The sequence below is a fragment of the Anomaloglossus baeobatrachus genome, chromosome 5 (genome assembly GCF_048569485.1).
Source record: "Anomaloglossus baeobatrachus isolate aAnoBae1 chromosome 5, aAnoBae1.hap1, whole genome shotgun sequence".
NCBI lineage: Eukaryota > Metazoa > Chordata > Amphibia > Anura > Aromobatidae > Anomaloglossus > Anomaloglossus baeobatrachus.
Window position 1 is genome coordinate 350,023,667 of NC_134357.1, and position 20,782 is coordinate 350,044,448.

The 20,782-nt window shown below is 42.1% G+C and overlaps 1 protein-coding gene across 3 annotated transcripts in view; it reads left to right on the forward strand.

Annotated features, from left to right (window-relative positions):
• LOC142311456 (arf-GAP with SH3 domain, ANK repeat and PH domain-containing protein 1-like) overlaps window positions 1-20,782 on the forward strand; it is a 298,879-nt gene that overhangs the window by 50,337 nt on the left and 227,760 nt on the right. Inside the window, exon 2 of one of the 3 annotated variants that reach the window (XM_075349908.1) lies at window positions 8,257-8,379. The exons of the other annotated variants lie outside the window; for them this stretch is intronic. The gene's annotated coding sequence lies outside the window, so the exon portion shown is untranslated. The remainder of the gene's footprint in view (window positions 1-8,256; window positions 8,380-20,782) is intronic. 3 annotated transcript variants of the gene reach the window in all.

The following is a 20,782-nucleotide window of genomic DNA, read 5'->3' on the forward strand; positions in this document are numbered from 1 at the left end:
AATGTTCTGGAATGGCCATCCCAGTCCCCAGACCTGAATATCATTGAACATCTGTGGGATGATTTGAAGCATGCTGTCCATGCTCGGCGACCATCAAACTTAACTGAACTGGAATTGTTTTGTAAACAGGAATGGTCAAATATACCTTCATCCAGGATCCATGAACTCATTAAAAGCTACAGGAAGCGACTAGAGGCTGTTATTTTTGCAAAAGGAGGATCTACAAAATATTAATGTCACTTTTATGTTGAGGTGCCCATACTTTTACACCGGTCAAATTTTGTTTAAATGCGGATTGCACATTTTCTGTTAGTACAATAAACCTCATTTTAATCCAGAAATATTACTCAGTCCATCAGTTATTAGATATATGAAACTGAAATAGCTGTTGCAAAAACCCAAATTGTTATAAAGAAAAAAGGTTAACATTAATAGGGGTGCCCAAACTTTTTCATATGACTGTACATACATACATACATACTCTAAAATCTTATAGAAAGGTTTCAAACAGGAATGGAAGCTCTCATTATTATTATTATTATTATTATAATTATTTATTAATATAGCTGCAAATTCAAGACAAACTCTATATTAATGCCAATGTATTTAGAGTGGGGTGTAATAAAAGCTCCTGTAGGTGTCCCAATACTTTAGTCTATAGAGTGCACAATAATAAAGCAATGCATAAAAAAAACACAAGGTCAGTGGTAGATCTTGGATTCAGGTAGATTTGCAAGTCTGTGACCAGGTGTTACGGGGGGCTGTCTGATAATAACCTAAAGGAGTATCAGACAGTCAGGGTCCACCGTGCAAAGACTCTGCTGCAGACTATGGCAGAGTGCAATACCTCTGTTAACTCACAGAAGGATATAATAAGTAAGTAAAGCAATTCCTCCCTTACTTGGAGGGTGTGTGGAATGATCTCTGTTAATAATCACAGAGACAAAGGCAATGTGTGCGAAATGGCACCTACCTAGGTCCGCTCTTCTAGTGGTGCAAAAGAGACGAACAGCAGCGTAAGCCGCACAAAGCTCCTACCTGCGTTCGCTCCACTAGTGTGCGAGGACACGAACCACTTGATATGGCACCTGCCTAGGTCCGCTCTTCTAGTGGTGCAAAAGAGACGAACAGCAGCGTAAGCCGCACAAAGCTCCTACCTCTGTTCGCTCCCCTAGTGTGCGAGGATACGAACAACTGCCAGACGCAGTATAAGGAACGTTACCCTAGCGGCAACGTCCACCTACGAGTCGAACCACAAGGCCCAGCCAGACCATGTGCCTCAGGCACCTGCCTATGTCCGCTCCCCTAAGAGGTAAGGATACGGACAGCAGCCGAAGCTGTAAGGTATAAGAACGCTACCCTGCCGGTAGCGCTCACCTAGCATAGACAGAGGAATGCCTAGAGGAACGCGCACAGTCTACTCTTATGCATGAACCAAGAGGACTGAGCGCCATGCGGCGTGTGTCAGGGTCTTATATAGACTCTGTGCCTCATCCAAGATGGAGGACACCAGAGCCAATCCGCTGCCAGAACGACAGGAGTGACGTCATGCTGGCCTATCACCGAGCAAGGCATCACAAGCACATGACCAGCGACCAATCGGCATAGAAGGTGTCAGAGACATGTGACCTCGTGTCAGCGATGATGTCACCCGCACATGTGCAATGGTTCCAAGATAGGACTTAGTCTCCGGCGCTCGCACATGTGCAGTAGCAAGAAATCTGGACATAGTCTCCAGTGCTCGCAGCAACCGTAACACCAGGTATATGATGCTGCCAGACTATTTTACCCACAACAAATTCTGAAGTTGTTGGTTGTGTGAGCGATCATTTTTAGTGCTGCGTATCCTTCTAGCTATCCCATATTTGTCAATGTTGTCTACACACTGGTTTTGGGTTGGTGCTATTGATTAGGCTGTTGATGGTTACAGGTTATGCCTGGTCAATCATGGACAAAGCCGGTGGGTAGGAAGAATTGCCTAAAGGGGGCTTTATACGCAACGACATCGCTAACAAGATGTCGTTGGGATCACGGAACTTGTGACGCACATCCGGCCTTGTTAGTGACGTTGTTGCGCGTGAAACGTATGAACGACCATTAACGATCAAAATTACTCACCTAATCGTTGATCGTTGTCACATCGTTCTAATCCCAAATGTCTTTGCTGTTGCAGGACGCAGGTTGTTCGCTGTTCCTGCGGCAGCACACATCGCTATGTGTAACACCGCAGGAACGAGGAACATCACCGTACCTGTGGCCGCCCGCAATGAGGAAGAAAGGAGGTGGGCGGGATGTTTGGCCCGCTCATCTCCGCCCCTCCGCTTCTATTGGGCAGCCGCTTAGTGACGCCGCTGTGACGCCGAACGAACCGCCCCCTTAGAAAGGAGGTGGTTTGCCAGCCACAGCGACGTTGCTAGGCAGGTAAGTATGTGTGACGGGTCCTAGCGATGTTGTGCGCCACGGGCAGCGATTTGCCTGTGACGCACAAACGACGGGGGCGGGTGCTTTCACCAGCGACATCGCTAGCGATGTCGCTGCGTGTAAAGCAGCCTTTAGAGTACAGACTAGTAGGAGTTAAACTGATATTTAATTTTATGTTTTGCCCCAACTCTCACCATTACAGATGTTTAGACCTCTTATGGGGCATCCAATACATGGAAACCAAACATACGAGGCAAAAAACCAATTGCCCCTGTCTTAAATTTTATCACCAATTATATTGTAAATGACTGATTTGATTGTGTAATTTAATTCTCTGCACCTTAGAGCCAAGCAATTTATGGTCCGACAGAATCCTGGTTGAATGCCAGCATTGATGTAATAAAGATAACATATGGATCTTTCCAACAAATCTGCCCAGACTTATTTAGCCGTAGGTTTATTGAGAAAGTTCTTGCATTGCTGTCCTATATATGACATTGCTCTAATGATGTCCTTAAGGGCTCGTGGTCCTAACACATTCTTCTAATCACATTACCATAGACTGTTTCTTGTTATCTTGCTTCAGAAAACTTTTTATTGCAAAGGGCATTGCGTGCCATCACAATGGTGACCTATTCTGATTGCTTCCATTATAGCCAATTAGCAAGCCATGTGTTCTATTTCAGCACCTTTGTTTCTTCATTTCAATGAGTATTTCAAGTACAGTATTTATACACTGTGTGGGTGTGCATGTGTGTCTATATATACTCCACAACTTGGAACACGCAACACCAAGAAAGAAAAGTCATGGAATTCTGAAAATCACAGAATCGATCGTTAATGATATGTAGATGGGGGGGGGGACAAAATTTTGAAAACATTTCGATTTACTCAGTATCTAGTATGAGCCCTATACACAGAAATAAACGCATTTTCACCTTGGCATGCTATCTGTGAGGTTAAAGGGGTAATGCCTCTTTTTGTGAGAGTGACCTAGTGGTGTCAGGATACCTATAGGCCATGCAATGCTCCTGTGTGAAATTGAAAATGCAAATTGTCTCTTCAGAGAGGAAGAGACCTTGAACTCTAATGCCACTTGCTTTCTGTGTATTTACTCCTCTTCAGTGTGAACAAGAAGTATGATGTGGTTAGAAGCAGGGGTGGGATTCAAATTTTTAACAGGTTCTCTGTAAACCCAGCCCAATTAAAAACCACGCCCCATTGTGTAACCACACCCATTTTGTTAGCCACACACATTTTTGTGCACTTTCCTCAACCATAAACTACAAGTAAATAATAAAACACTTTCCCCTTCTTACTTTTCCTTACCTTCACTTTCCTATCAAGTACCAGTTGTTTCAGTCAGTCTCAGTCACTTATTTACTTGGCATATTGTATGAAAGTTTTTCTACAATGCTTGAAAATTATTACTAAAGAAACCCTGCTCAAATTGGAACGGACCACCCATACAGATTCTATCCCATGCAGGCCTTCGCTTCATGCAGGCATCCTCCTGCCTCGCAGGCCTCCTCCTGCCCTGCAGTCTCCCACCCCAGGCAGGCCTCCTCCTGCCCTGCAAGCTCCCTCCCCAGACAGGCCTCCTCCTGCCCTGCAGGCTCTCAATCCAGGCAGGCCTCCTCCTGCCCTGCAGGCTCTCACTCCAGGCAGGCCTCCTCCTGCCCTGCAGTCTCCCACCCCAGGCAGGCCTCCTCCTGCCCTGCAATCTCCCACCCCATGCAGGCCTCCTTCTGCCCTGCAGGTTCCCACCCCATGCAGGCCTCCTCCTGCCCTGCAGGTTCCCAACCCATGCAAACCTCCTCCTGCTCTGCAGGCTCTCATCCCATGTGGCCTCCTCCTGCCCTGCAGAGTCCATGTGGCCCCCTCGTGCCCTGCAGAGTCCATGTGGCCTCCTCGTGCCCTGCAGAGTCCATGTGACCTCCTCGTGCCCTGCAGAGTCCATGTGGCCTCCTCGTGCCCTGCAGAGTCCATGTGGCCTCCTCGTGCCCTGAAGAGTCCATGTGGCCTCCTGCCATGCAGAGTCGCATCTTCGGCTCACAGAGCGCTTACCTGCTCCAAGTGCTGGCGGCTTCTCCTCTGTCCTCCTCCTCCGAGGCACTCTGTATACTGACTCTGACAGGCGGCAGCGTGGTGAGGTAATCTCACCGTGCTGCCGTGACCTCTGCAGCGTCATCATGACACCGGGTAAGAGAGCAAACTGGCTCCACTGAACCCGAAAGTGCGATGTGCATGGAGGTACGGGGATTCTTTTGTATCGGTGTCTTAAAGACGCCGATACAAATGGATAAAGGGAACCGGTTTGCGACACCGATTCATCGAACCGGCTGTTAGTTTAACAACCGGTTTACCCGAACCGGACAGAAATGGCTGCATCCCACCCCTGGTTAGAAGTAAAGCCTGTGATGTGGGTCTAAGGGGGTAACCTCTCTCCTTGTGGAGAGTGATATTTCTCTCACTATAGGCAAATCAGAACTTTTGGCTTTACTCTGAAGAGTGGCAAACACCCCAGAACACGCATCTGCAAATAGTGTCTGAACTTTTAGCCTTATGTGGCAAGGCTTGTTAATAGGTCGATATTGACTTTTAGAAATGATACTTCTAATAGGTAGCATTAAAGTTCCTATCCTCTTTCTCTCTAAAGAGTCAATTTGCATAACCAGTTAGGTTATTAATAGTTGTCTGAGGAATGTTTTGCCACGATAAACACACTTGGGCTTCAAGATCCTCTGTCAACAGCTCCCTTTACAATTGCAAACTAATGAAGTCACAGATGTGCTTGATAAGAGACACTGCAGGTCGTGGTACCATATTTAGGCTACACAGGCTACTCACATCAGTACGAGCAACATGAGGCCTGGTGTTGTCTTGTTGAAAATTGACTCCTAGGACACTTTCACATTCCCTTATGCAGGCTTCTTCATGGCTTTGCCCACATGGTCTGCAGGGCAATCTTTGGCTATCATTACATCCAAGACAAACATGGGAGTTGGGTGGGTTAGATGTGTGCTTCAAGCACTCAAAAACACAGTTCACAAAAGGAAGAGTTGTTGCAACTAGCCACAACCAGCTTTATTGCTTTTGTATAATGTACGTGTATAGGCAACACACAACCTAAAGAATGTTTTTGTAAAATTTGTGTATGTGCTTGCTCCTGTGTCATCAGGGGTCATGCCGCCTTTGCTACAGTAACGTCAGGAGACAATGCAGCAGCTCTGTTACATATATGAATTCTTGTGGTGACATCCAAGCAGTGACTTTTGGGGATCAATCTTAAGTCTTTTCGTTTTCTCCCTCCAATTAGTTTTGGGCACGGCTCACACTTCATAAACTGTATAGCTCCTATAATTGCCAACTATAGGTTATGCCAGACCTTGATTCTGTCCCTATATATTTCCTGTCCTAATCCTGTGTAATATTCAGTTGCTGACCTCAGATTGTCTGCACTTTGCTTGCCGTTGCTTGACAATTCGGACGTCTCTGCTCTAGTAACCTTTTGTAGACCAAACCCAGAAGTCTCTATGTAAGTCCAGCTCCCGGCACGAGACTTAAAGGTGAATACTAAGTTCCTCATGGATGTGGTACCTGGAGTAGCTACTGCAAAGTTTTTCCTGACATTTTTTGTGCCGAAAATGGGGCCCTCAAAAATTAGCTTCCGGTTTACAATTGTAGTTGTACCAGAACTTTTCACGCAAATGATTCGGACAATTTTATCAATGAATGTGCCACAAAAAAAGTTGATGTTTGTGTCACACTCAGCATTTCTTAAAAATGTTTAGAGTCTTCAATGATGAAACAATATTGATGTATTGTTAATTTTTCCTTTTTTTTTGGTCCTGAAGAAGAGGTCTTGCACCTTGAAACACGTAGACCTATGGAATAAAATATTTATTAGTAAATCAACAATTTTTTTTCATCCTTTTTGGCGACAGCACGTCATTAACCCCTTCTCCTCTCCATCATTGAAGATTCATCCACATGGGGCTGCGGCAGCCGCCATTATCTGTATGCTATCTCTAGTGGTTGTGACCCTCATAACCCTATAAGGTGAGTGTACATATTACACACTGCCCTTTTAATATCTGGTAAGACCCTATTTGCGCTCTTTTTTTCCCCAGTCTGTATTAAAAATGTTTAGGAATTATTGAGTTTGAAAAATAAACACTTTTTAGGTGCAAATTCCTGGCCTAAAACATACCACCCAAAATTTACTATAAAAGCGGAAAAGATTCCTATGTGCTCTAAAGATTCTCCAAATCTATTAAACATGTGTCACTGTGATATATTCAATGCATTTACTGACTGCCTTGTCCAAAAAAATGCTTGTGAAAAAGACCAGATAAACACTTTGTAAAACGTAATATTAAAAGTTAATAATAACTAAAGTAATTAAAATCTTTGTAGTTTTTACAACCCCAAAAAGGTGCTAAAGACTCTATGTGAAAAAATGCCTGCAATTGAAAATAAAAAACCCAAGATGTTCTCCCTTGTTTGCGTGGGTTTACCCCGGGACCTCCGGTTCTCCCACACTCCAATAACATACTAATTGTCACACGGTGTACGGCACAAAATTACCGAGTGTCAGGATTACTTTTGATGCTGTTCACACAGCAGAGTTAGACACTCTACACAATTCTGTTTTTGAGTTGCACAGACAGGCTCGGGCGTCAACCAGCTGTGCTCGAGTTAGTAATCGGACTTGCAGGAGTTAATTTCTGCTAGCCTGTGGATTTTTGCTTGAGTCACATGTTGCAAAGGATCTATTGCGATCCCCTCCACCATCTTTAGGATGGTGGAGCCTGGTTTCCCATTCCAATGATGGCTGTGTTTGATATCTTGTTTCTTGTGTACTTCTGTGTGCTGTTTGGTGTGTTGTGGAAATACTCTAGTTGTCTGATTATTTCCTCCCTTCCTTTAGTTTCCTCTTGATCACGTATTGTCTATACCTTTGTGAGTTTGAGTTTTGGTTTTCCCCCCATCTGTTTATTTGTGTGGGATTAATCACTCCTGTCTTGGAGGGAGGGGGGTCACTAGAACAGGGTTGTTCAGGAGCTAGGGTTAGGATGGCTGCCCAAACATCGTCACCTTCAGACGTATTTTTGGGATCAGGGTCAGCCAGGGTTTCCCTAGCCTGAAGACAAGTTTAGGCTCCCCTGTTCCTAGTGATCCCATCACACTCAATGACACTGATAGGCAATTTAGATTGCGAACCCCAATGGGGACAGTGATGATTTTGTCTGTAAAGCGCTGGGGAATTGATAGCGCTGTATAAGTGAGTAAAATAATAAACATCCATGCTGTATTGGAGATCTAGCCATGCCACTTGTTGGTGGCATGACAATGTTAAAATGGTTGTCATGAGAATGGTAGCAGTAGGGGCTTATGCTCCATCATGCATTGCTGAAAAACACTTTATGATCCCACATTTGTAAAACAGCTACACAATCTGTAAGCGATGGAGTCATCTATGATGTAAAAGGTATGAAAGAATGATCAAATAAAGATCTCTGTACAGCTGGTAGGCACGTGAAGTTTGAGGGCTTGAGTGGTGTCACAACTCTTATAACATCTTTCTGGTAGGAAAAATGAACTAAGTTTTACTATGTATTTTGCAATTCTTAACTAGAACTCTATGGCACATCTCCGGAAGCTTTTCTGAGTAACATCTGGCATACACTCTAAAGGACGCCTCCAGTGCTACCTTTCAATACGTCAAACTGCCATTTCAGAACTTGCTGCATTGTGCCTTTTAAATTACGTTTTCTTCCCTTGGGGTGGGGTTATTAGTTTTAAACCATGTTGTACTTCTCCATTTTTTAGGCTACGTCCTTGTAAAGGATGATGGGGAAGTTGCCTAGAAGAAATGTCTGCTGAAATTTCCTATTGAGAAGAAACATGTCGTTTCTCAAGTGATATAATGGTGTAACAAATGGGGAACTAAAGGTAACACTTCCTGTTTGAAGTGTTTTGCATGAAGAGTGTTCCTTTGTAACATTTATTTTAGAAAGTAATGAATTATTTTATTAAATGGTTTCTTTAGATTCTAGTTGCACAATCTATGGTTTGGTTTTTTATAGGTAGAATATAATCGTGTATATCAGTTCAGAAAGACCCTTTTGCAATCTTGGTTTTAACATGGTAAGATTGTGAAAAAGATAAGGTGCACGATTCATACAGGTGTCCAAGTTGTGCAAATATTTTCCGCCTTTTGGCACTTTTACACTAGTCCAAACCAGCATCGGCAAAATGGGAGGAGCTGGAGTGGGACAAGGCTTTTCTAGCATAACTCCAGTCTCGGACTAGAGTAACATTTGTGATAGAGGCACATGGGATTTGTAAAATGCTCCAAATTAATCACGCGCCTCTTAATAAGATAGGCTCATTTTACTCCAGTGGTCACGTTTATTAAAACTGGCATGCAAGACGCCAATATCTGAATTGGGCTCAAGGTCTTCATGACAGTGCTGCACCTGACCGGAAAGGACACCACAGCCCTTCAGTAGGAAAGCTTCAGACATACTTGCCAACATTTTGTTGGCCTCCAAAATTACCAGGAATGTCAAACGCCGATTTGGAACAAGGATTGCATAAACAAACCTTGTTTTCATTCAAATTTTCTAGAATATTGGCCTGTAACTTCAAGCAATTAAAGGGTTATCAACAATATTGAAAGTTGTTCACCTGTTCACAGGCTAGCACAAGTCCAGCCACTAGTATTTCCACCTATCCCAAGAACTGGGCTCTTAAATGCCTCATTAAAATGGAGTGGTAGCTTTAAAGGCATTCCAAAATTCCATTTGTTTTCTGTGGAACTACCAAAAAAATTGGGCATTGCAATTAGTTGTCTTTTGTAGTCCCAAAAGAAATGAATGGAGTGGTGGCACACATTTCAATGGGGCACTTCAGAGCTGTGTTCTTGGGATCAGTGGAAGTCCCGGCAGTCAGATTGCCACTAATCAGAACCTCCCCAATCCGAAAGTTCCCCCCTACACTATCAATATGTGATCATTTTCACTGTTGGAAATAGCCTTGGCCATGTAGGGCTTTTTTTCTTTTTCTGGTAGATCCTTAAAAATACACTATTATGACCCTCTTAAAGAATTTGAAGTCTGCTTTAACACATCATTAAAAGATCCTAAACAACTTCCTTACATCTTGGGGAGAGAGTGTTACCTACTCGGTATGAGGAAACTGTACGTGCAGTGAAATACATTTGGTCCATTAAGGGAGCTAACCAAGTGCTGAAAACAATTTGCACAGTGAAGATGTTAGGTCTTAGGAGTATGAAGTTTGTGGCTTTTAACATTTTTATTTCAAATCCTATTGCTGATGAAGCTTTTAGAATGATAGAATCTGGCCTTAAGTGGCAACCGGCAGAACTTTGCACTGTTCCTAAGAATAAAACTGCTCCAGACCACTTTATTCAGTCCCAGACTTTAATTTTATCCTTACAGCCATGCGCTTTGATCAAATACTATTGCCAACTGAATTGGACCTATATCTTTTGCAGACTATAGTTGGAAGAAAAGGCACCATAAAAATAGACTTTACATTTTAGTAATTAAAATGGCTAGTCAAGATATTTCTAATTGATATGAGTATTAAAGGGAACCTGTCAGGTGCAATATTTACCCAGAACCACGAACAGTTCTGGGTGTATATTGCTAATTCCTGCCTAACTGTCCCTGTATACACCAGCATAGATAAAGAGATCTTTAGGAAAAGTATTGTTAAAGATCTTATATGCTAATGAGCGAGGGGACTAGTCCCCTGAGCGTTAGTTCCCCTGTCCAGTCCCCTGTGGGTGTGCTAACATGCTAATAAATGTGCAGCATCACAGGATGATCTCACACTCACCTCTCGGCCACCAGCGCGTCCAACGGGGGATTTTTGCTCAGTGTGCATGACCCCGATGTTTGCGTCATGCGCACTATGAAGCCGGGTGTATGCGTCATGGCTTCAAAGTGAAGTAGTGTGCATGACCCAAACTCCAGGGTTATGCACACTGAGACCGAAATCCAGCGTCGGACGCGATGGAAGCAGAGAGGTGAGTCTGATGATCCTGGGATGCTGCACATTCATTAGCATGTTAGCACACCCACAAGGATGTACTAACATGCTACTGGGGCGACTAGCAACGTGAACGTGCAACGCCCAGGAGACTAGTGCCTTCACTCATTAGCATACGATAAAAGATCTTTAGAAATCATTTTTCTAAATATCCCTTTTTCTATGCTAGTGTATACAGGGACGGTTAGGCAGGGATTAGCAATATACAACCAGAACTGCTCGTGGTTCTGGGTACATATTGGACCTGACAGGTTCCATTTAATTGAGTGTTTAATGGGTCTTTCCTGGCTTTATTGACAACAAAATATATTATTGACAACAAAACATATAACTATTCACTTAAATCTGATCCTACTATTATTGATTTATGCTGCCTCTAATATCCCGTATTTTTCGTTTTAAAAGACGCACTGGATTATAAGACACACCCCAAATTTAGAGGAGGAAAATAGGAAAAAATCATTTTTACTGTTAAAATGAGGGTTCGTCTTATAATCCTAGTGCATCTTATAATATCTAACCAGGGGGGAGCGGCAGTGGTGGAGCAACGCAGAAGGGTACCAGGAGGCACAAGGTCGGCGATGCTGCGGGCTCGAAGAAGGGGGTGTCACGGCTCAGGAGGGTCAATGTATGGTGGGTCGGCGATACTGCGAGCTCGGGGGTATTGCGGCGGCAGGCACAATTGATCTGCTGGCGGACTGCGGGGTGCTTTGAATCGCTCGCGGTTGACGAGATTGACTTCAAGAAAATGGTCGTGAAGGCGGCACATGCGCAGATAGGCCTCCACAGCCATTTTGTTGAAGTCAATCTGCGCAAGCGCATCCTCCGCAGCCCTTATCTTGAAGTACTTTGCGTCAACCGATTCAATGGAGCCCCCAGCCCACTGTCAGATCAATGCCACCCGCCGCATTGCCGACTGCAGTAAAACCCCCTCCTCTGAGCCCTCAGTATCGCCGACCCTTCCTCCTGTGACCCCGCTCCACCACCGCTGCTCCAGTAAGCCATATTTGGATTATAAGACGCACCCCCAGTTTACCTCCAGTTTTGGGGAAAAAAGTGTGTCTTATAATCTGGAAAATACGTTACATTAAAAGTTTACACATCTCCTGGTAGTCCCATAATTGTACCCACTGAGTTGAGGTTTGTCCACTACTTATGTTTCTATGCAATTGATGAATCTTTACCGTGCAGCTCTGCAACCTTGCATATCTGGCCATTGTCAGCATCATAGACAGCTGATCACCGGGGATGCCGGGTTCCACACTCCTACTGGTCAGATATTGATGGCCTATATAAAAGTCCTGAAAAGTCCCTTTAGCTATCAGAAATACATTTTTTTTTTACCTTCTCATCAACTTCTAGTAATTTTATATTTGGTGACATTAGTACACAAAACTACTGTCATTTGTCACAAACTGGGGCGCGGCATATAGGGAGTCAGTCACTAACAAACACTAGTCTAAATAATTTCTTTATTATCTGGGACAACATGGACATTAGGAAGAGTATAACCATGTGATATATTTTGTGATATATACTTTTTTTTTTGGAGGGGGGGAGGACTTTGCACAATATGCATTAAATTATTCTGCAATTATTTTTTTTCCAACAGTCCAACAACATTTTATGATGAAATGATATGTAAGGAGATGGATTTGTTGTAGCGTTCGTCACCCTGAAGACACCAATTATGTTATTGTCATGTTATGTGAATTGTGGTGTAGCAGCGTTGTATTGTTTTGTTCTAATAGGATGTGTTTTATGCTGACAGTAGGGTCACAGATAGTTAAATGTTGGGACTAGCCCATAGTGGGAGTGGTTAGAATGCAGGGAAAGTGAAGATTGTTCAAAGAACATCAGATAGGGCCCAGTGTGTAACTACAGCAGACCTAAGGTGTAGTATGTCAACATGGCCGCATGCCGTAGGTGTCCCTGCAGCTAGAGGAGACTGGAGCCAGAGATGGATCAAGAAAGGGATGACTGGAACATGGAGTGATTCAGCAGAGTCGGATCAACAGACTTACCGAGTGAACGAGTGACTGAGTCAGACACCCCCTTAAATAGGGTGCTCAGCAGTAAAACCCTGAGCAGTTTACAGCTCTAGAAGGGAATATGACCGGACGGAATAGAACTTGAGATGAATAGGGGTGCCCTGAGCAGAAGTACAATGGGCGTCAGTGAGCGTGAAACTAGAGTCCGGCCATATTGGCAACCAAGCTCCTTTATGACAACAAGATGCGGAACCACAGTAGGGAAAGGAATCACGGTCACGGACTGTACTGTGATGTTGAGCTGGATGGTGGTGAAATGTTCAGAACTAGTGACAACAAGAACAACTGAGATGGAAGGAGTGGAGTGTCTGTTGATGGAGATACTGTGTTGAAAATGAATAGTTAGAGACGATATGTGCCTACTATCTTATGTATATAGTTGTCGTCAAACTTCTGTTCAGTAAAAGACTGTTTTTAAAGAAGTGGTGGTCTCCCTCAGAGATCTGCATAACAGCTAGTGCTGGGCAGCCGAAACCAACAGCAGCAGAGGCCTGCAAGGGCATATCGCCCCGCTAGTGACAGTCCACACAGACAGCCAGGATCTTTCATGTAGTGTGCTGGGTGTAGTGTGCAGAAGATTTAGATCTCACCCAGGACTACCGCCCTGCAACACGCTACAGACAAGTGAAAGATTTTCTCTTTTTACAATAGCTAAATGATTAATTTATGAAGTAGGATTGCTCTGAGAATGTAGAGTTAAGAAAAATCAATGTAAATTTGAATTCATGCCCAGTGCTCGGGTCATGTTCCACTATTCTCAGACTTTACCGAATTAAACACGTAAACGATGTTCCCATTTGGACTATCCTCATTAGTTTTTTCCCTTTTCAAGACAGTTCAGCTGGAGGCAGAATATGTTCAATTCTCTAATCTTTGTATTACAAATCTCTGATCGGCTTTGAGCTACCAAAGTTCATCTCAAATATTTGTTAAATGCTTTTTAATGAGGAGCTAGTAGTAGCTGGGGACCTCTCCTTATAGGCGAAGTGGCTATATGAATATGGTTCAGTAACATGCACTTGTCTGATATAATGAGTATGCAACCATTATACAAGCTGTATAAATACCTCATGGGATATGGTGATGGCACCATTAAGGCATATGGAGACATTATCTAAGTCGGACTGCAGTCATTGTAACCAATTCAGTTATTAGTGTGAAACTAAATGAATGTTAAAATAAACCTACTTTCTGTGCCTAGAGGCCAACCTTTTTTTGGTAGTAAATCTTACGGCTTTTGACCATTGGTCTGACTTTCAGACCAAGAGCTACTGCTTGTTTGTGGATCAGGCTTAGGGAGTAGAGGTCCAGAACATGGGACCCCTTCTGTGATGTCAATATGGAAAGTGGTTGTCATGATGAGACACCCAACTAGTTAACTGTGTGAAGTTACATCTCAGTTCACATTCTATTGTCTTGATATTGTTGGATACAATCTGTGTTGCACCTTGGTATTGTTTAGCTTATCTCTTAATATGTCTATTTAATTGGTCAGATTTGTAGATTTATTTAAATTTCCCTGTTGTTCACCAATCTTTTTAAATTTGTTTTAACAGTTATTATAAAAAAAAGTACATATTGTTAGGATATAACATAATACAATGTGTCTATTGAAATACAAGATACGCAATTATCTACAGATTATTAACAAATGTGTATTGATTTATTTGGCGTAGATATTCTTCTTCTTAGAAATGCAAAGATCGAGCAAAAGTCCTTGAGTGTCTGTATCAACAATGTGCAATAGGGATGCGAGTAACTGAGAAATAACTAAAACCTTAATTCTAAAACAACGTGCTGCTGAAATTACCTTTGTATAAAAGAAATGAGGAAATCCCCTTTTGTGAATCAAAATGTAATAATATAAATTGTTATGTCGGTTTATATTAGTTGTACATGTCAAATTCAAACATTCCAAGTACGCACTGAAACCATAAGGGTTGACAAATTCCAAAAATCAGAAATCCCCAAAAATTATTCAGGACAACCTTTTTTTCTGATAAACTGTATTTTTCTAAGGTATTATTGAATTAACTAGTTTGATCCAAGAGCATAGAGTTGGGCAGGAAGCGCCCATCCAGCACAACGCTAGCAACTTCCTTGCTAGAAACAGAAAATCTTTTATATAATGGTCCCACCTTCCCTCTTCCAGAACACCAAATAGGCAGATTAATGGGTCACATGGTATAGGGATGAATATCAAGGAAGCCAAAAATAAGGTTACTACTTGCCAAAAGGACAAAAAAATTGGACATCTCCATATCAAGTGTGTATTATTTACATCAAATGCATTGCATCTCAGATATTCTGAACTTGGAGACCGTCCCATTTGAAATAAATTTAGAGGAGTGAGATGTGATTGATGGATTATATAAGGTTGGATCATTTTATTACTGGCCGATGGGGAACCTGGGCTGGTGATGCTAAAATCTTTTCAAAATCCACCTCTTGAATAGTAGGAATCAAAAGTTTTCATTTCTCTTTACGGAATGAATTTAACACCTGCGGACAACATATATGTATATAGAGAAAAATAAAGGCCATGAGGTCCTTGTGACTTAAGAATTCCTATTAAAGGAAAACATTTTAATGCACTTATAAGTAAATTTTGTAAATGAGATTGAACTACTGTCCTAAGCTGAATATATCTAAAAACGTAGGACCTTGGAATATTGTATTGAGTTTACATCTGTTCAAAGGACATTAAAATATTTTATTTATATACATCATTTAATTAAAGTACATTTTGAGAGCTCCAAAATTGGGTGCACGGGTGACTCAAGAGTGTAGGGAAATAGGAATTTCGCCAAAGTGGCATTTCGGCTATGACTTTGTTGAAGTTAACCACCCTTTTGTCTTGCCTCCAAAGCAAATTTGTAATTGAACAAGAGGCAACAATTTAGGTATATAAGGTTTATCTAATTTTAAAAATCTTCACAAGCAATCAACTTTATCTAGCAGCCTGAGGTAGATGGCTCTCTGAATTAGGTAGCTGAGAGTTGGGCATCCATCTTATTGTTTTAAGCTTTGAATTCATCCTAGAAGTATTATGCTGACGAACCTTGAAGGCCAGTAACTTGACTGGTTTCATAGCTCAAAATGATTGGTGAGTAAAAAATAGTTTACATTTAGATTTAGAGTCTATATGTTGTGAATAGTTTCTGAGAACATATCCATTCCAACCTATTTTCAGTGAAGGGTTTAGATAAATATACCTTTTTTGCTTCCCTCAACTTTAGCTCCATATCAGTATCTTCCCTAGATGTTATTTTTTTCATATATGAAATTGTTGAAGAAAGGCAGCCTCGAAGATATGCTTTCAGTGTATCCCCGAATAGGTTAGCATTTCGGGATTTGGGATGTACTGCTATAAAGCAATCTAGCTGATCTAGTGTAATACAAGTGCATCTCAATAAATTTAGAATATCATCAAAAAGTTAATTTAGTAATTCAATACAAAAAGGGAAACTCATATTATATAAAGTCATTACAACAAGAGTGATCTATTTCAAGTGTTTCTTTCTGTTAATGTTGTTGATTATGGCTTACAGCCAATGAAAACCCTAAAGTCATTGTCTCAGAAAATTAGAATAATTACCACAAAACACCTGCAAAGGCTTCCTAAGCGTTTAACACTAGAACTACTGGACTCGTGACACCTATATAGAAATACATGGTGCAAAGTAGTCAAAATGACTACCTCAGTAGTTCTAGTGTTAAAATGGTCCCTTGGTCTGGTTCAGTAGGCTATACAATCATGGGGAAGACTGCAGACTTGATACATGTCCAGAAGGCAGTCATTGACACACTCTACAAGGAGTGTAAGCCACAAAAGCTCATTGCTAAAGATGTTGACTGTTCACAAAGTGCTGTATCTAAGCAAATTAACGGAAAGTTGAGTGGAAGGAAAAAGTGTGGTAGAAAAGTGTGGTAGAAAAAGGTGCACAAACAACTGGGATAACTGCAGCCTTAATTGGATTGTTAAGAAAAGGCCATTCAAAAATTTGTGGGAGATTCACAAGGAGTGGACTGCTGCTGTAGTCAGTGCTTCAAGAGTCACCACACACAGACGTATCCAGGACATGGGCTACATGTGTCACATTCCTTGTGTCAAGCCACTCATGACCAATAGACAATGCCAGAAGTGTCTTACCTCAGCCAAGGAGAAAAAGAACTGGACTACTACTAAGTGGTCCAAGGTGTTGTTTTCAGATGAAAGTAAATTTTGCATTTCATTTAGAAATCCAAGTCCCAGACTCTGGAGAAAGAGGGGCGAGGCACACGATCTAAGCTGCTTGAGGTCTAGTGTGAAGTTTCCACAATCAGTGATGGTTTGGGGAGCCATGTCATCTGCTGGTGTAGGTCCACTGTTGAATGTTCTTAAGAAAAAAATTCAGTGTGCGCACAGCTATTTTTTTTCCATAGGTTTTGCTGGGGAATGTCTGCAGAAAGGTTACAACCATTTTCTCAAGAAATTTCTGCAGCAAAAACGCAAAAAAAACCACGGGTAAAAACGCAGTGTGCGCACAGGGCCTTAAACAGGTAAGGCGGCAAAAAAAAACCCCAAAGAGAATTATTTCCCACTTGTCCATGGTGAAGCTAAAGCTATTTTGATGCCACAGCCGGGGTAAAAAAAAATATATGGAGGAACCCTAATGAACAATGCTCAAGTGCTCGTTACTCAAATCACGTGGGTCCGACACGCTTACCCACTTGATTCGAGTAACGAGTATAATGGAAGTCTATGGGTAACTCGATTTTTGGCAGACGGCCTAGGAGGTCTGAGGTGGGGGCAGGAAAATTGCTTAAATGGATGTAAACAGCGCTCAAAAGGAATGGGAATAGCATGGGGAAGATGCCTGGATGCATCTCCTAATCCCAGGTTACTGCTGGGAAGTTTAAAAATTAAATGATTTAAAAAAAAAAAAAAAAGCATGGGGTCCCCCCATTTTGATAACTAGCCAAAGTGAAGCAAACCTGTCCATTTTACCTTGCCTGGTTATTAAAACAGAGGGGAACCAACAGTGTTTCTTTTTAAATAAATTATTTATAAATAGATAATTTTTAAAAACTGGGTGGGGTGCCCAGCTTTTTGATAACCAGCCAAGGTAAAGTGGAATTTTGTCCTTCCCAGCCTAAAAATAGCAGCCCCCAGCCACTCCAGAATGAGCACATCACATTAGATGTGCTCATTCTTGCGCTTCGCAAGAGCTCTTCCTGATTGCTCTGGTGTTGTGTCAATGTCAGTATCAGCTGGCATCAAGCCCAGGGGTTAGAAATGGAGAGGTGTCTGTCAGACACCCCCCATCACTAACCCTGAAAGTGTAAAGTTAAAAAACACACAAAGGGAAAAAAATAGTTTATCTGAATAACAACTCCCCAACACTTTCCCTCGTTCACCACCAATTTATTAAATAAATGTTCCCATGAAGCTCCACTGTAATACACTTTCCAGGACTGCAACTCCAGCGGCTGTGAATAGCAGTAAAGTACAGCTATACCCAACTCAATAGATTACGTTGGATCTCCATGGGTTTTTTATATATGATCAACAGAAATGAACACGTGAGCAGAGTAGGCAGTGATAAAGTTCCCTAGGGGACTAGTGAAATAAATTAAAAAATGTTAAAAAAAAAAAAAAAAAGGTTTTTAATAATATGATAAAATAAAAAAACTTAAAGTTGAAATGATCCCTGATTCATCCCATTGAAAACAGAAATGCCAGATCTATCTAAATCTCAAATCAAATAATCTGATTGTTACACAGCATAGCAAGAAAAAAAATTCCAAACGCCAAAATCACGTTTTTTGGTCGCTAAAATATTTTTTGAAAATGCAATAACAAGTGATCAAAATGTAGCATCGGCACAAAAATGGTACCATTAAAAACATCAGCTCATAATGCAAAAAATAAGCCATGACTGAGTCCCATATCCCGAAAAATGAGAACACCACAAGTCTCAAAAAAAATTAAGAAGTTTGTTCAAAAAAAGAATTGCGCTTTTGGCGCCATTTTCTAACCCCTTAGATAAATGTAAGTAGCTTGAACTCGTACCGACCTGAGGCATCATGGCGCACATCAGTTTTACCGTATATTGAAAACGGTGAAAAAAAAAAAATCACAAAACAATCGTGCAATCGCACTTTTTTGACATTTCACTGCACTTGGATTTTTTTCCCCATTTTCCAATACACTATATTGTAGAACTAATGATTTCATTCAAAAGTACAACTCATCTAGCAAAAAACAAGCCCTTATATGGCAAAATTGAAAGAAAAATAAAAAGTTACAGCTTTCAGAAGGGGAACAAAAACGGAAAATCGCCAGAGGGTGAAGGGGTTAAATAGAAATGCATAGGTTCATTGTTTTGAGTGTTTAGGTAGTGCTTTTTCAGGTGGTTTTTGGAGAAGCCTCCTCCTGAAAAAGACCTTGTGTGCACATACCCTTAATCAGACAGTTTTTGTGTGTGTGAGAAAGGCGCTGTGATCATTACAATAGTGCAGGACGTGCCAGTACCTGTGCGGTGGCTCATCATAGGCCAATACAATGAAATAAGACTCAGGTGACAGTTGTTCTACTCTGGGGAAAAATATAGGCGGCTGCTGACAGTACATTCTTTTCGCCACAGATCACACAAAACGGTATTGATCTACAGTCCCTTTTGTCTAAGCGTTTAATACATTGATTTTTGAGGCTGTTACTGGATGGATGCACCACACACCAGAAATGAACTCTCTCCACAGAGCAAGATGATCCTTTGTCCCAGGCTGTCAAAGCCTCAAACCACTTCTGTGTAATTAGTACAGCTTGCCATGTTCTAGGTGATAGGTGATAAATTATGCAGTCCCAGCATTTTCTCAGTTTTGTCAGGACTGCGTCATCTAATCATAAGATTGCTAAGGCGACATCCGCAGCCCGTGTCTGCTGAATCCTGCATTTTAATATACTTTGAGAGACAACTAAAAATGTCATGGCAAATATCAGCCAGGGCCCATACTATTAGAATAAATTTGTATCTGTTTGCGAGGGAGGTGTGTTTCTAAAATGACAAGCGATGAGCAGTTTAGATTTTTTTAACCCCTTAAAGGGATCTTCCAGCAGGTTTTTGCTACCTCATCTGAGAACAGCAAGTTGTAAGCAATGAGACTCTGAATCCAACGATATATTACTTAAATTACTGGGTGCAGCCATTCTGACACAATTAAAGCATTTAGATTTAGCCATGTAGCATTGCTGGGAGAGCTGTCATGCCCACACCAGACTCTTAATAGAGATTGTACCGTGACAGGGAGGTGTCAATCAGAGGAGGGGGCTTTTCCAGACTACCATGCTCGTGATATTGTAGTCCAACAATGATGACCACTAGGTGACAAAGCCTTTACTTTAAGTAAACAACAGCACACAGCCTGATAAGGCTTGCAGCGCAACAAGCGCCGGTCACATGCTGTCATGTGACCGGAGCATGTGACCCGGAAGTTGCGGTACAGCCACTGTACTGTATACACTGTACTGGTGTTCGCCGCATCCGTCAAACCGGCGAAAACCGGTGAAAACCGGTGAAACCGGCCTAAGAGAGGCGTAGTTATTCTTTGGTTTTTTAACCTCTACTGCATGCTGTTCTCAGCTTACAGATTCCCTTTAGGGACCCAGCGTTTTTTTTTTTTTTTCTTCATTTTTTGCGCTTTTGTTTTTTCCTACTCATGTCAAGAGCCATAACGTTTTTATTTATCTATCGATTATAGCTGTGCGAGGGCTTGATTTTTTTAGGATGAGTTGTACTTTAGAATCAAGCCATTTATTTTATCATATGATGTAGTGGTAAGCAGGAAAAACCTCCGGTTGTCTCCCTCCGTGCTGCTGAGCTCCTGCACTTCCTGCTTCTCGGTGCCGGTCATGTGATCGGCACAGCAGAGTGACATCATTTCTGCGTGCCTGATCACAGCGGCAGCAGCGAGATCGGGGAGATATCGGGAGATCAGCGCTGGAGGAGGTAAGTAAAGCTTTTTTATTTTAGGATGGGCAGCACAATGGAGGCCATATCTAACACATGGGGGGCATGTGCCGTCAAAGGGGGGCACAGGCACATATAATATGTGCCGCTCCCCCAGCCCATCACCGCGGTGCGGTTTCAGCACCACGGTGATGGACAGCAGCATTGCATATTATATGAGCAGGAGATCTCCCGCTGCTTCCTGCAGCCTCCAACAGCCTGCCTCAGCTGCCA